General features: G+C 45.0%; 1 protein-coding gene across 7 annotated transcripts in view; it reads left to right on the forward strand.

The window, feature by feature from the left end:
- LOC120988982 (immunoglobulin superfamily member 1-like) overlaps nucleotides 1–15,089 on the forward strand; it is a 597,232-nt gene that overhangs the window by 508,840 nt on the left and 73,303 nt on the right. The window lies entirely within an intron of this gene.

Consider the following 15,089-nt stretch of genomic DNA (forward strand, 5'->3'; position numbering starts at 1 on the left):
AAACACAGCCATGAATAAAGAATGGTACCAAAACACCCTCCAACAGCAACTTCTTCCAACAATCCAACAACAGTTTGGTGAAGAACAATGCATTTTCCAGCACGATGGAGCACCGTGCCATAAGGCAAATGTGATAACTAAGTGGCTCGGGGACCAAAACGTTGACATTTTGGGTCCATGGCCTGGAAACTCCCCAGATCTTAATCCCATTGAGAACTTGTGGACAATCCTCAAGAGGCGGGTGGACAAACAAAAACCCACTAATTCTGACAAACTCCAAGAAGTGATTATGAAAGAATGGGTTGCTATCAGTCAGGAATTGTCCCAGAAGTTGATTGAGAGCATGCCCAGTCGAATTGCAGAGGTCCTGAAAAAGAAGGGCCAACACTGCAAATACTGACTCTTTGCATAAATGTCATGTAATTGTCGATAAAAGCCTTTGAAACGTATGAAGTGCGTGTACTTATATTTCACTACATCACAGAAACAACTGAAACAAAGATCTAAAAGCAGTTTAGCAGCAAACTTTGTGAAAACTAATATTTGTGTCATTCTCAAAACTTTTGGCCACGATTGTAGTGCTATAAATTCGATATTTCGAATATTCATATATATTTTTTTTTTTATTGTTATATTTTTTTCTTTCCCACTTCCCAAAAGTAGTTCTTACCTGTCCTTAGGCTTCCTGGCTGCTCCAGTCAGTGCCCGTTGCCACTTCTGACGACTTCCGTGCTCATGGAGCGTCCCCATCACCATGGGAACGTCTCCATACTAGAATGTACTGTCGGATTTGAGAATTACGTTAAAATCGCAATTCGATTAATTCAAGTTAGAATATTCGAATTGCGATTTCAACTTAGCACTGCTATATTCCATATTAGGCTAGAATTAACGAATATGGAATATAGCAGTGCTAAGTTGAAATCGCAATTTGATTATTATAACTTGAATTAATCGCATCGCTATTTCAACTTGGACCTGGTTTACTATGGTTGGCTTGGTAAAATTAGCGAATATGACGAATGTATTCGTCATATTCCTCAAAACGAAGATAACAAAGTATTCTCTATCTTCATTTTAGCTACCTATTCGTTAACTTCGCTAATTCTATCAATCAAATGGGAAGGTTGACTATAGAGACAGCTGTGTTTAATTCGCTGATTATATTACTTTAATTTTTTTATTTATAAAATAGAATCATTATAATAATCAAGTATTTAACTATTCAATAAAAATTTTTAAAAAAAGCAAAGTAATATAATCGCATAGCGAATTAAACTTAGCTGTCTCTATAGTCAACTTTCCTATTTGATTGCTAGAATTAACGAAGTTGACGAATAGGTAGCTAAAACGAATATGGAGAATATTTTGTTATCTTCGTTTTGAGGAATATAACGAATACATTCGTCATATTCGCTAATTCTAGATATCAAACCAATAGGAAAGTAGCCTTAAGTTAAAATTGCAATACGCGATTATTTAAAATCGCATATTAATCGCGATAACTAGAATAATGACGAATATTCGATTTCGACGAATATGAAACGAATATTCTATCGAATATTCGCGAATTTCGTCGAAATCGAATATGGCACCTGCCGCTCATCACTATTCAGCAAGTGAAATGCATGCTCAATCGGAATCAGGTCAGGTGATTGACTTGGCCATTGCATAACATTCCACTTCTTTCCCTTAAAAAACTCTTTGGTTGCTTTTGCAGTATGCTTTGGGTCATTGTCCATCTGCACTGTGAAGCGCCGTCCATTGAGTTTTGAAGCATTTGGCTGAATATGAGCAGATAATATTGCCCGAAACACTTCAGAATTCATCCTGCTGCTATTCTCAACAGTCACATCATTAATAAATATAAGAGAACCAGTTCCATTGGCAGCCATACATGCCCACGCCAAGACACTACCACCACCATGCTTCACTGATGAGGTGGTATGCTTAGGATCATGAGCAGTTCCTTTCCTTCTCCATACTCTTCTCATCACTATTGTACAAGTTGATCTTGGTCTCATCTGTCCATAGGATGTTGTTCCAGAACTGTGAAGGCTTTTTTAGATGTCGTTTGGCAAACTATAATCTGGCATTCCTGTTTTTGAGGCTCACTAATGGTTTACATCTTGTGGTGAACACTCTGTATTCACTCTGGTCAAGTCTTCTCTTGATTGTTGATTTTGACACACATACACCTACCTCCTGGAGAGTGTTCTTTATCTGGCCAACTGTTGTGAAGGGTGTTTACTTCACCAGGGAAAGAATTCTTCGGTCTTCCACCACAGTTGTTTTCCGTGGTCTTCCGGGTCTTTTGGTGTTGCTGAGCTCACCGGTGCGTTCCTTCTTTTTAAGGATGTTCCAAACAGTTGTTTTGGCCACGCCTAATGTTTTTGATATTTCTCTGATGGGTTTGTTTTGTTTTTTCAGCCTAATGATGGCTTGCTTCACTGATAGTGACAGCTCTTTGGATCTCATCTTGAGAGTTGACAGCAACAGATCACAAATGCAAATAGCACACTTGAAATGAACTCTGGACCTTTTATCTGCTCATTGTAATTGGGATAATGAGGGAATATCACACACCTGGCCATGGAACAGCTGAGAAGCCAATTGTCCCATTACTTTTGGTCCCTTAACAAGTGGGAGGCACATATGCAAACTGTTGTAATTCCTACACCGTTCACCTGATTTGGATGTAAATACCCTCAAATTAAAGAGGACAGTCTGCAGTTAAAGCACATCTTGTTAGTTTCATTTCAAATCCATTGTGGTGGTGTATATAGCCAAAAATTTTGAAAATGTGTTGATGTCCCAATATTTATGGACCTGACTGTACCCGTCATAAGGTCCTGTACAGTACGGTGGATACAGGGTAGGTCTTTTTCGTTCACGGCATCTACACCAATACACTGCACATGGCTTTCTGATTCTGAGTCATTGCAACCTGAGTGTATGTGTGGACTAAAGGTCATGCCTTTGGTTTGTACTTTGAGACAATAACAGTGTGCCCAGCTAGGAAAACATGTGACATTTGCCCAGTATCCCTCTTGCCAGGGGGTAAAGCTATGATCTATCGAGGGTCCTGATATGTTTATCATGAGCCATGGGGCATCTGCCCACCCTGTGACAGGCAAGGGCACTTCCCTGTCCTTGTCTTTACTGGATTTAACTTGGTATATGGGTCAAAGTCATGATAAGTAGGTGGATCCTCATGGCTTATTGTTCTGGGGTCGTCAGGACGGCCTATACTCTTTTACAATGTGAGGCGTGGATCCAGGTGGGTCTCCCTTCGAGTTTCACAGAAGTTGGGGTAGTCAACAGCACTTGGTAGGGTCCCTCATATCGTGGTTCGAGGGTACTTCTGACGTGTTTTTTGACTACCACCCACTCTCCAGGTTTCAGAGTGTGACTTCCCTCTAGGGAGTCTGGAATGGAAGAGAAAACTTGTGCATATATGTTGGACAATTGTTTGCTCAATGCTATCACATACTTTGCAACAGATTCATAATGCATTTGTATCTGCTGTGAAAAATACTGTCCCATTCTTGGCCCTGTCCCAAATAGGATCTCATATGGGGTCGGTAAGGGATGTGAAACGCTAGGTGTGACCCTACCATCTTGCAGACCTCTTGGGTTAGACTAGCAGTGAATGCTGGGCCCTGATCACTCGTAATGACCTTAGGTACCCCGAACCTACAAAAAGTTTCCTGCATTAGTTTCTTAGCAGTGGTGGTTGCTGTCTGGTTTCGGACAGGGTAGGCTTCTGGCCACCCAGAGAACAAGTCTATCACTACTAGCACATATTGAAACCCTTGGCACATTGGCATCTGGATGTGGTCAATTTGGATCCTTCGGAATGGGTACAGAGCTCTGGAAAAGCACTTGGTGGGCGTGGGTTCAGTCCTGCCTGGGTTGCACTCGGCATAAATGAGGCAAGACTGGGTATGTCTTACCAGGACTGCAGTGATTCCCGGGGCCACCCATATTTTGTCAATTAGTTATTTAATGATGGTTATGGATTGGTGGGTGGGCCCATGGGCCACTGAGGCTATTAAGGGATAAAGAACTCTGGGTAGGCACACTCTTTCCTTGTGTCCAGATTCTTATTTGAGGGTGAACTCTTTCAGACAGGTTTCCTTTTCCATTTGAGCGGCCCGTTTCTGCATTTGTTTCATTAGGTCCCATGTGACTTCTTTTTGTTCCAGGTCTTCCTGTACTACCATAATCTGGTCTGACTGGACTCTTTTCTCTTCCACTGCTGCTTTCTTGGCTGCTTGGTCAGCTAGGGCGTTTCCTCTGGCCTCAGAGGTGTCAGCTCAAGTATGGGCCTTTACCTTGATCACTGCCACTTGGGTGGGCAGGAGTACTGCTGCCATTAGAGCCGCTACTGCTGAAGCATTCTTGATTGGAGTAATATGGAAAGCCCGGGATTACATCACAGCCGCAGGAACCCCAAAGTCATGAACCATTCCAAAGGCATATCTAGAGTCTGTATAGATATTGGCGGTAGAGTTTTGCAATGAAGCAGGCTTCAGTGAGTGAACGCAATTAGTTCAGCCTCCTGTGCTGACTGGTATGGGCACAATTGTCTTGCACACAGCACCTCATGCTCACTAGTGACCGCCATGCCTGTATGTAACTTCCCTTTGTCATCGTCATACCTTGAGCTGTCCATAAAGAGTCCAATGCGGGTTTGTCAGAGGAGTGTCTTTTACTGATGGAGGTGTCTCTACTTCAGCTTCCATCATTGTAATGCAATCATGATCTTGTTCCTTGTAAAGAGAGTCGGTTGAGACCCATAGTTCATCTACCTGAAGATCCTCTTCAGCATGTAGATCAATAAAATCTTCAGAATCTCCAGTATACTCCCCTCTTAGAAGAGGAAGGAGTGCAGCAGGGTTGAGGATGTGGCATCTCTGAATGGTGACATTATCTGGCAGGAGCAGACTACACTGGAGCCGGAGGTGGCTTTGTGCAGTGAGGTGTTTCGGTTGAGTCTGCTGAAGGATGGCAGAAATTTCATGGGGAGCCAGAATAGTGAGGGGGTGACCAAGTACAACGTCAGATGTGACATCCAGATAAGAGCTGGCAGCATGGACGGATCTGACACAGGAAGGGGCGGCTCTGGCTACGGGGTCAAGGCGCTTAGAATAGTAACCCAGGGGTCTATTGCAGCCACCATGAGTTTGAGTAAGGACTCCAGTCGCGTGGCCCTGACATTCCATGATATACAGTCGGAAAGGAAGGTTGTAGTTGGGGATGCCAAGAGCAGTGGGAGATGCAATGGCAGCCTTCAATGACAAAGGCTTCTCCAGCCCCCATTGTCATCTGGAAAGGAGTAGTAGCATTGCAGAGTATGCAGTCATATAGGGCTGCATTAGGACTGAAGCATCAGGGATCCAGGGTCTGCAGTAGGAGATGAGGCCCAGAAAGGTTTGCAGCAGATGAGGTGTGTCCGGGAGTTGAATGTCAGAGATGGCCTTTTTCCTGGCATCAGTGAGGTGCTTACGTCCTTGAGAGATGCAATGACCTAGGAAGACAACTTTGGGGAGGCACAGCTGCAATTTGGCTTGTGAGACTCGACAGCCAGCAGGAGCCAGGAACTTCAGAAGGGAAACAGACATGGATAGGCAGACTTGCGGAGAAACGGCACAGAGGAGTAGGTCATCCACATATTGCAGGAGTTCCACTTCTGGGTGGTCGGACTGCCAGGGTTGCAGAACAGAGGACATAGCTTTGCTAAAGCAGGAAGGGCTGTTTTGGGCCCCTTGAGGCATAACAGTCCAGGTGTACTGTTTGCCAGCATGAGTGAAAGCAAAAAGGAATTGACAGTCCTAATGTAAGGGAACAGAAAAGAATACATTGGCCAGATCAATGACTGTGAAAGCGGTGGGTGGGATGCCAGCAAGGAGGGTGTACGGGTTGGGGACAATAGGTGTCTCAAGGACAGTGGCCTCGTTGACAGCTTGGAGATCCTGAACCATGCGATAAATAGGAGGTTGTCCTTTCTCCCTCTTCTACCGGACTGGGTAAAGGGGGAGTTAGGAGGGCCTGAACTTGGAGTGTAATAGCATCCTGTTGTGAGACAGAAAGTGGATATTGCGCTTTGTATGGCAGGACCTTGGGGTCCTTCAGGGTCTGAGTGACTGGTGGGACATTGAGGCATCTGATATCCTGGGGTCCTTTGGCCCAGAGGGTATTGGGGATGAGGTGCAAAATGGTTTGCAGCAAATCCCCTAGCTCATATGAATCAGTGACCTGAAGAACTGTTAATGCCATGAGGAGGCAAGTTTCTTCCGGGTATAGGGCTGTACCGAGGGTGACCGTCCCATCCTCTCTGAACTGTATGTTAGCCTGGATTTTCTGAAGAAAATCAGAGCCTAACAGATTGAAGGGGCATGTTTGGCTGACAACAAATTGTGACATGACTCCTGCTGGAAGGTGGAGCTGTGGGGTTTTGATCCGGGAGATTCCAGGGGAAGTGACTGAGAGTGGCTTGGTAACGGGGTTATGCTGCACGACCCCTTCTAGTCCAAAACAGGGTAATTGAATGTCAGTGAGCCAGGAAGGAGGTATGGCAGTCTCACATAAAACACTGCGGGCTGCACCAGTGTCTACAAGGAATGAGAGTTCCTTCCCTGCCACCTCGAGGGTTGAAGGTCACATCCGTTAGGATAGGGGTGGGGATATGGTCCATTATTAGTGAAGAATACTCCCCTGTCTTGTTTTCCACAATACTCTGTAGGTCTGACCATGTACATCCATACATTTGATGTACCTGTGACAGTTTCCTGAAAAAGGGCATGGGATGGGTTTCAGGATCTGGCAGCAGGTTCACTATGGTGAATAACTGCTGCGGGGTAAAGGACACATATTTTGGAGGTCCTTGTGGTCAGGTAAGAGCTAGGGCTTCCTTTACAACTTCGAATTGCCCCTTTCTAAAGCTTGCATATTCCTTTGTAATTCATTAATCTGTTCCTGGAGCAGAGTTGGTCTGGGCAGGCTCAAGGGTTAGGTGCCGGAGCCACTATAGTCTATGGGGGGTGGTCGCTTAGGGGTCTCTGTGTCTGAGTCTACAGGACCAACCACACTGTCCGGATTCTCTTGTTCAGGTACTTCTGACCGTCCCCCTATCATGATTGAGGCAGGAGGTGGATTACTAGGGGTCATAAACGTGCCATCTGGATTTATCATGGGATAACGGAGCCACTGGTGAGACTACAGGGGTGACAGAAGGATCAGGGCTAAAAGAGATTAACCACCTCAGCTCCCCTAGCTTAAACACCCTTAAAGGGATTCTGTCACCTCGTATAACACAAATTCAGATTTTAAACCAGTCATGCTCCACAGCTTACCTTGAATCGGCTGTGCTGTTTTTTATTGTAATCCGTCCAGCAGTTTTGCAGAAAAACGACTTTTATAAAACCCTGAAGGTGCCCAGAGGGGCGTTATGTTCCCCTTTGTGTGCCCAGTAACGCCCCTCTTACAGTGCCCAAAACGCCTTCCTCCAGAATCCCTAACCGCCCATAGCGTCTCATCCCTCTCCTCCCCCTCCCTGACGGCCGAGCGAAGTCTCACGCAGACGCAGTACCCACTGAGGCCTGCGCCAGTGCGATTTGCTGGAGACTGAGGGCAGGAGCTTCATCATCGTCACTGGGCATGCGCCAAGCCCAGTGACGTCCGATGCTCGCGCGAGACTTCGCTCGGCCGTCAGGGAGGGGGAGGAGAGGGATGAGACGCTGTGGGCGGTTAGGGATTCTGGAGGAAGGCGTTTTGGGCACTGTAAGAGGGGCGTTAGTGGGCACACAAAGGGGAACATAACGCCCCTCTGGGCATCTTCAGGGTTTTTAAAAGTTGTTTTTCTGCAAAACTGCTGGACGGATTACAATAAAAAACAGCACAGCCGATTCAAGGTAAGCTGTGGAGCATGACTGGTTTAAAATCTGAATTTGTGTTATACGAGGTGACAGAATCCCTTTAACCGCCTCACGTCCGCCCATACACTATAAACGTCCTATGGGTGGACGTCTATTTCTGACAGCACGTTTTAAAACGTCCTGTCAGAAATAGCAGCTGCATGCTAATCGTGCAGCTGCTGATCGGGTTGCCCGCTGTCAGTGACAGCAGGGCAACCCTAAGACAAGGCAGGGACAGTTCCCAGGTGTCCCTGCCTTCACGATCGCTGCAGACACAGCGCTCACCGACATATGGATGTCGTTTTTTAAAAAAAACGACATCCATATATAAATTTTTCTCTAAATTTATTGTTCTACATGTCTTTGATAAAAAAAAAATGTTTGGGTAAAAAAATATGGTTTGGGTAAAAGCTATAGCGTTTACAAACTATGGTAAAAAAAAAAAAGTGAATTTACGCTTTTTGAAGCAGCTCTGACTTTATGAGCACCTGTCATGTTTCCTGAGGTTCTACAATGCCCAGACAGTAGAAAAACCCCACAAATGACCCCATTTCGGAAAGTAGACACCCTAAGGTATTCGCTGATGGGCATAGTGAGTTCATAGACCTTTTTATTTTTTGTCACAAGTTAGCGGAAAATGATGATTTTTTATTATTTTTTTCCTTACAAAGTCTCATATTCCACTAACTTGTGACAAAAAATAAAAACTTCCATGAACTCACTATGCCCATCACGAAATACCTTGAGGTGTCTTCTTTCCAAAATAGTAGTTATACTGCCCTGGCAATTTAGGGGCCCTAATGTGTGGGAAGTAGTTTGAAATCAAAATGTGTAAAAAATGACCTGTGAAATCCTAAAGGTGCTCTTTGGAATGTGGGCCCCTTTGCCCACCTAGGCTGCAAAAAAGTGTCACACATCTGGTATCGCCGTACTCTAGAGAAGTTGGGCAATGTGTTTTGGGGTGTCATTTTACATATACCCATGCTGGGTGAGATAAATATCTCGGTCAAATGCCAACTTTGTATAAAAAAAAATATGGGAAAAGTTGTCTTTTGCCGAGATATTTATCTCACCCAGCATGGGTATATGTAAAATGACACCCCAAAACACATTGCCCAACTTCTCCTGAGTACGGCGATACCACATGTGTGACACTTTTTTGCAGCCTAGATGCGCAAAGGGGCCCAAATTCCTTTTAGGAGGGCATTTTTAGACATTTGGATCCCAGACTTCTTCTCACGCTTTAGGGCCCCTAAATTGCCAGGGCAGTATAAATACCTCACATGTGACCCCATTTTGGAAAGAAGACACCCCAAGGTATTCAAAGAGGCGCATGGCGAGTTCATAGAAATTTTTTTTTGCCACAAGTTAGCGGAAATTATTTTTTTTTTGTTTTTTCTCACAAAGTCTCCCTTTCCGCTAACTTGGGACAAAAATTTCAATCTTTCATGGACTCAATATGCCCCTCAGCGAATACTTTGGGGTGTCTACTTTCCTAAATGGGGTCACATGTGGGGTATTTATACTGCCCTGGCATTTTAGGGGCCCTAAAGCGTGAGAAGAAGTCTGGAATCTAAATGTCTAAAAAATTTTACGCATTTGGATTCCGTGAGGGGTATGGTGAGTTCATGTGAGATTTTATTTTTTGACACAAGTTAGTGGAATATGAGACTTTGTAAGAAAAAACAAAACAAAAACAATTTCCGCTAACTTGTGCCAAAAAAAAATGTCTGAATGGAGCCTTACAGGGGGGTGATCAATGACAGGGGGGTGATCAGGGAGTGTATATGGGGTGATCACCCCCCTGTCATTGATCACCCCCCTGTAAGGCTCCATTCAGACATCCATATGTGTTTTGCGGATCCGCGGAGTCCGTGTTTTGCGGATCCACGGATCCGCAAAACACATACGGACGTCTGAATGGAGCCTTACAGGGGGGTGATCAATGACAGGGGGGGGATCAGGGAGTCTATATGGGGTGATCACCCCTTTGTCATTGATCACCCACCTGTAAGGCTCCATTCAGACGTCCGTATGTGTTTTGCGGATCTGATCCATGTATCCGTGGATCCGTAAAAAACATATGGACGTCTGAATGGAGCCTTTCAGGGGGGTGATCAATGACAGGAGGTTGATCAGGGAGTCTATATGGGGTGATCACCCCTTTGTCATTGATCACCCCCCTGTAAGGCTCCATTCAGACGTCCGTATGTGTTTTGCGGATCCGATCCATGTATCCGTGGATCTGTAAAAAACATACGGACGTATGAATGGAGCCTTACAGGGGGGGTGATCAATGACAGGGGGGTGATCAGGGAGTCTATATGGGGTGATCAGGGGTTAATAAGTGACGGGGGGGTGTAGTGTAGTGGTGTTTGGTGCTACTTATTACTGAGCTGCCTGTGTCCTCTGGTGGTCGATCCAAGCAAAAGGGACCACCAGAGGACCAGGTAGCAGGTATATTAGACGCTGTTATCAAAACAGCGTCTAATATACCTGTTAGGGGTTAAAAAAAAAAAAATCGCATCTACAGCCCGCCAGCGAACGATCGCCGCTGGCAGGCTGCAGATCCACTCGCTTACCTTCCGATCCTGTGAACGCGCGCGCGATCACAGGAAATCTCACGTCTCGCGAGATGACGCGTATATGCGTGACTCTGCCTGCAGCTGCCGCCTCCGGAACGCGATCCTGCGTTAGGCGGTCCGGAGGCGGTTAATGGTCCAGCTGTAGGCGTCGGCTTAGAATAAGATGGCGCCGTAGCAGGTACTGGGAGGACATATAAGGTACAATTCAAATATTTGACTCTCTAGCGCTGCAAAATCCTGGACACAAGTAAGCAAAAAGTCCGCGCAATAAAATAGAAGAAATGGATTGCGCTGCAGGAGAGTATACTAAAATAATAATAATAATAATAAAGTCCAAAAATATATTTTCTTTCTTATGTAGATCTTCGGTCAAACAGCTGATCAGTGGGGGGGATAGGTGTCGCTCCCCCACTGATCTGATATCGATGACCGAGGCGAAAAATAGGTAATCAATAGGTAGCAAATATGAATCAAATAAGCTGCAAACTGGAGATTAGCACAACTATTGTAGGGGTTCGCTGAGTAAAATAGAGACAACATTTATTAATAGTGAATCCCCAATATTTATCAATATTTCTACAGCTCAGGAAAATGTATAGCATGTGGGTTTCTACGTCAGTGTTTGGCCTATTTGATGTTACTTTACAGCTCATAGTGCCATGATTTTACTGGAATACAGTTGACTCATACTGATATATTTGTAAGAGGAAGTAAATGTACCCATCAAGAAATGTCCTAACCATCATAGTGCACATGCAAAAAATTACTTAATGCATTTCTAGGAGGAAAGGAAGTAGCAGGAAATGCACAATTAACCCTTTAGGACATTACATTTAAAAGTGGTTTTCTCATAATCCACATTTACCACCTATTGACAAGATATGTGGCAAATGTATGCTCACAGGAACCCCACCACTGGGAGCACTAGAACAGGCTGACTCCCCCATTCAAATCCTCCTAACTATGGTCATGTGTGAGGAGGAACAGGAAACATGTGAAACCCATACTAGTGATCATGAGGATCCCAGCAATCATACATTTATAAGGAATGGTGATACATTCCCATTGTGGGAATCCCCTTTAACTAAGGATGACTCTACAGACATCTACAGATATGTTAATGTGTCAATAACTCCATAAATAAGTATCCATACAGGCAGAATGCAGAGGACTAGCTGTCCATATATATCAGATTAATATCATCTGGTGCCATCAAAATTGGCAAGTAGTGATGGACGAACTTCGGCCGGGACGATTCGCGAATGCGCGAACACGATCAAATGTTTGCGAACCGCAAGTTCGTGGCGGGCCCCATTCACTTTAATGGCAGGCAAACCTGAAAAACCTTCAGGTAATTATTGCAGCCAAATAATTACAAGAAGTACACAAATCGTCCCACAACATGGACAGTGACATCCCAGAGGGGGATCAATGGCAAATATTCCCACAAAAAAATATGTATTTTAATCAGGGGCCATTTTTATGAGTCTTAAAGGGAAACTGTCAAAAATGTGGCCTGCTGGAGCCTAGAAAAATTTTATTTTAGGCCACGGGAGTACAGGCCCCAAAAATTAGGCATTCACCTGACAGAAAACATCAAGTGATTATCTGTCTGGAGCAGGGGCGGACATAAGCCGATGCAGCAGTTTCAGCTGCACAGGGGCCCGACGTGTGAGGGGGGCCCATTCATACTAGTAAGCGCTTCTGGAAGCGCTCACTAGTATCATACTAATAAGAGCATCCAGAAGCGCTCACTAGTATGCAAGAGATCGGCGCTTACTTACCCCTCCGGCCTGACTGCGTACAGCGCGCACTATGACCTGACGCTGTACGCAGTCAGGTCACGTGACTGTGCAGCGCAGGCTGTTGAAAACCAGCAGGGCAGGCACTCACATCAGAACACGGAGAGCAGCGGAGCAGGAGAGGTAAGTTTTAATTATTTATTTTTAGTCTGATCTGAGGTCTGATGGGGCCCTGGGGGTCTGTCACATCGATATGGGGGGCAACTGACATATGGGGGGGCTAAATAAATAAACTGATATTGGGGGGGTCCTCCTTAGTAACTGATATGGGGGGGAGTCCTGGGCAACTGACATATGGGGGGGCTGAATAAATAAACTGATACTGGGAGGGTCTTCCTGAGTAACTGATATGGGGGTCCTGGGCAACTGGCATATGGGGGCCTAAATAGGCAACTGATATGGGAGGTGGGTCCCCCTGAGCAACTAATATGGGTGGGGGTCCTGAGCAAGTGACATATGGGGGCCTTAATGAGCAAGTGATAAACTGATATTGGGGGGGTCTGAGCAACTGATATGGGGGCGTGAATGGGCATCTGATATGGGGGGTCCTGAGCAACGGATATGGGGGCCTATCTGAGCAAGTGACATATGGGAGGGGCTGAGCAATTGATATATGGGGGGCCTGCCTATTTTATATACTGGCAGACATGGGGGGCACTATGGAGAGGGAGGAGCACTATGGGGGCCCTATCTTGTGAACTGGCACACATGGGGGGCACTATGGAGGGGGGAGCAATATGGGGGCTCTATCTTATATACTGGAACACATGGGGGCACTATGGAGAGGGAGGAGCACTATGGGGTCGGGAGGAGAGGAGCACTATTGGGGTCATTATATAGGGGAATTATACTGGCACACATTATGGGGGAATTTTATACTGGCACATAGTCAGGCACCATGGGGATAATGGGGGGCATGATATAGGAGTATTTTATACTGGCGTAAATTATAGGGCACTATAGGGACATTGGCTCTACAGGGGGCACTAAGAGGAGGTATTTTTTATACTGCCACACAACAGGGCATTTTTATTTTTACTGTAACACATTATAAAGAGAATTATTACTACCGGGGGCATTATGGTGGGATTTATTACAGTTAAGGGACTATGAGGAACATTAATACTGGTATGAGGACTATGGGAGCATTATTACTTATGGGACACAGTGGGAATTTATTACTGTAGGGGCACTATTACTACTACGTGTTGTCTGGTAGATAATTATTTCTATTGGTGGGACTTTGGGGAGCAGTATCAGCTTAGCACAATTATTTTTGGGGAACATTATGTTTACACTATTAGTGTCAGGGACACTGTTTCCTGGGCACAGTTATTTTTTAGGACACTGTGTGCCAATAATTATTGAAGGGGAACTATCTGTGTGTAACCTGTATAGGGAGCACAGTGAGCACAGTATTGGGGGTGGCAGGTTGGGGTGTTCAGAAGAAGGGAGGATGATGGAAAAGTAGGAAACTAAGATGTCTGTCTGTCAAACTCTGCAGAGAAAAGTGATGGCTGAAAAATCATCATGGCGGTCTGGTCTGAAAGGAGAAGATGAGAACAGAGAACATCCACATCAAAGGAGACGTCAGTGGATGGAAGAGGTATGTGGACCTGTATTAGACTACTTTCATATCTGCGTTAGTGGTCCTGGCAGGCTGTTCCAGCAGAGAACAGCCTGCTGGAATTCACTAGATCCAGCAAGCACTGCTGGATGCAGACAGAATGCCCGCCAGCCCCATTGACTATAATGGGGTACGGCAGAGATCCAGCCACAATCTGGCAAAAATGCAGAGAATCAGTGGGACACAAACCGCGGTTTGTGTCCGGCCGATTCCTTGCATTTTCTGCCGGATCAGGTGGCCGGAGCGTAGTGCCGCAGGTGTGAAAATAGCCTTACCTTGTAGGTTTTGTATTGCTATAAGTAATGTTAGAACGGAATAGGTTAGGTTGCGAATTTGGCTTGGGGGGGGCCCAGGCACATTCTTTGCACAGGGGCCCTCTGCTGTCTGTGTCCGCCCCTGTGCTGGAGGTCTATTAGACAGTCATTGGATATCAATTTTACTGCAGGCCAGTACAAATATAAAATTAATTAGTATAAAACTAAGATAAAACAATAAATATATTCATTGTTTTATCTTAGTTTGATACTAATTAATTTTATATTTCATTATTTAATGATATTTTTAGGATATTGTCACGTTTTTATGTAAGGGATTGAATTATTTTGTGGAATTGAATATATTGTACATGTTTTTAGTCATTTTTAGCATGCAATTGTTTGACATGCCGCGGGATAACGGAAGTCCGTTTTCGTTCCGGGGTAAAAGGTTGTTATATACTCGTGGACTATAGCGGCGTCTGTACCGCAGCCCCTGACGAAGCTAATAGCGAAACCCGGGTCGGGCAATCGTATATGCATGTGAAAACTTTGGAATATGTGAGTAGAATAAAATTTGGTTACCTCTGAGTATTGAGGGTATTGCACCATCTCTCTGTCCTTTCTGTGAAGGTAATCTTGATCCGGTTTGGAGCGGGTGGCTGGTGACTCAAAGCGAGACCTAACGACAGGCTGGAGGTGGACAGCAGGTTCATTACATGTGAAGTACAGACCTGCAATTGACACTTCCGACAGCCGAATAGGAACTCGGCTCTTAACAGTTTATGAAAGTTGTTGGAATAAAGAACCATAAACGTAAACAATATAGCGCGGTTCCCGTATTTAACTTTTCACTTTACATTAAGGAGATTGAACCTACCCTATTAAGGGCACCGCTGCTT

The sequence above is a fragment of the Bufo bufo genome, chromosome 2 (assembly GCF_905171765.1).
Source record: "Bufo bufo chromosome 2, aBufBuf1.1, whole genome shotgun sequence".
NCBI classification, from domain to species: domain Eukaryota; kingdom Metazoa; phylum Chordata; class Amphibia; order Anura; family Bufonidae; genus Bufo; species Bufo bufo.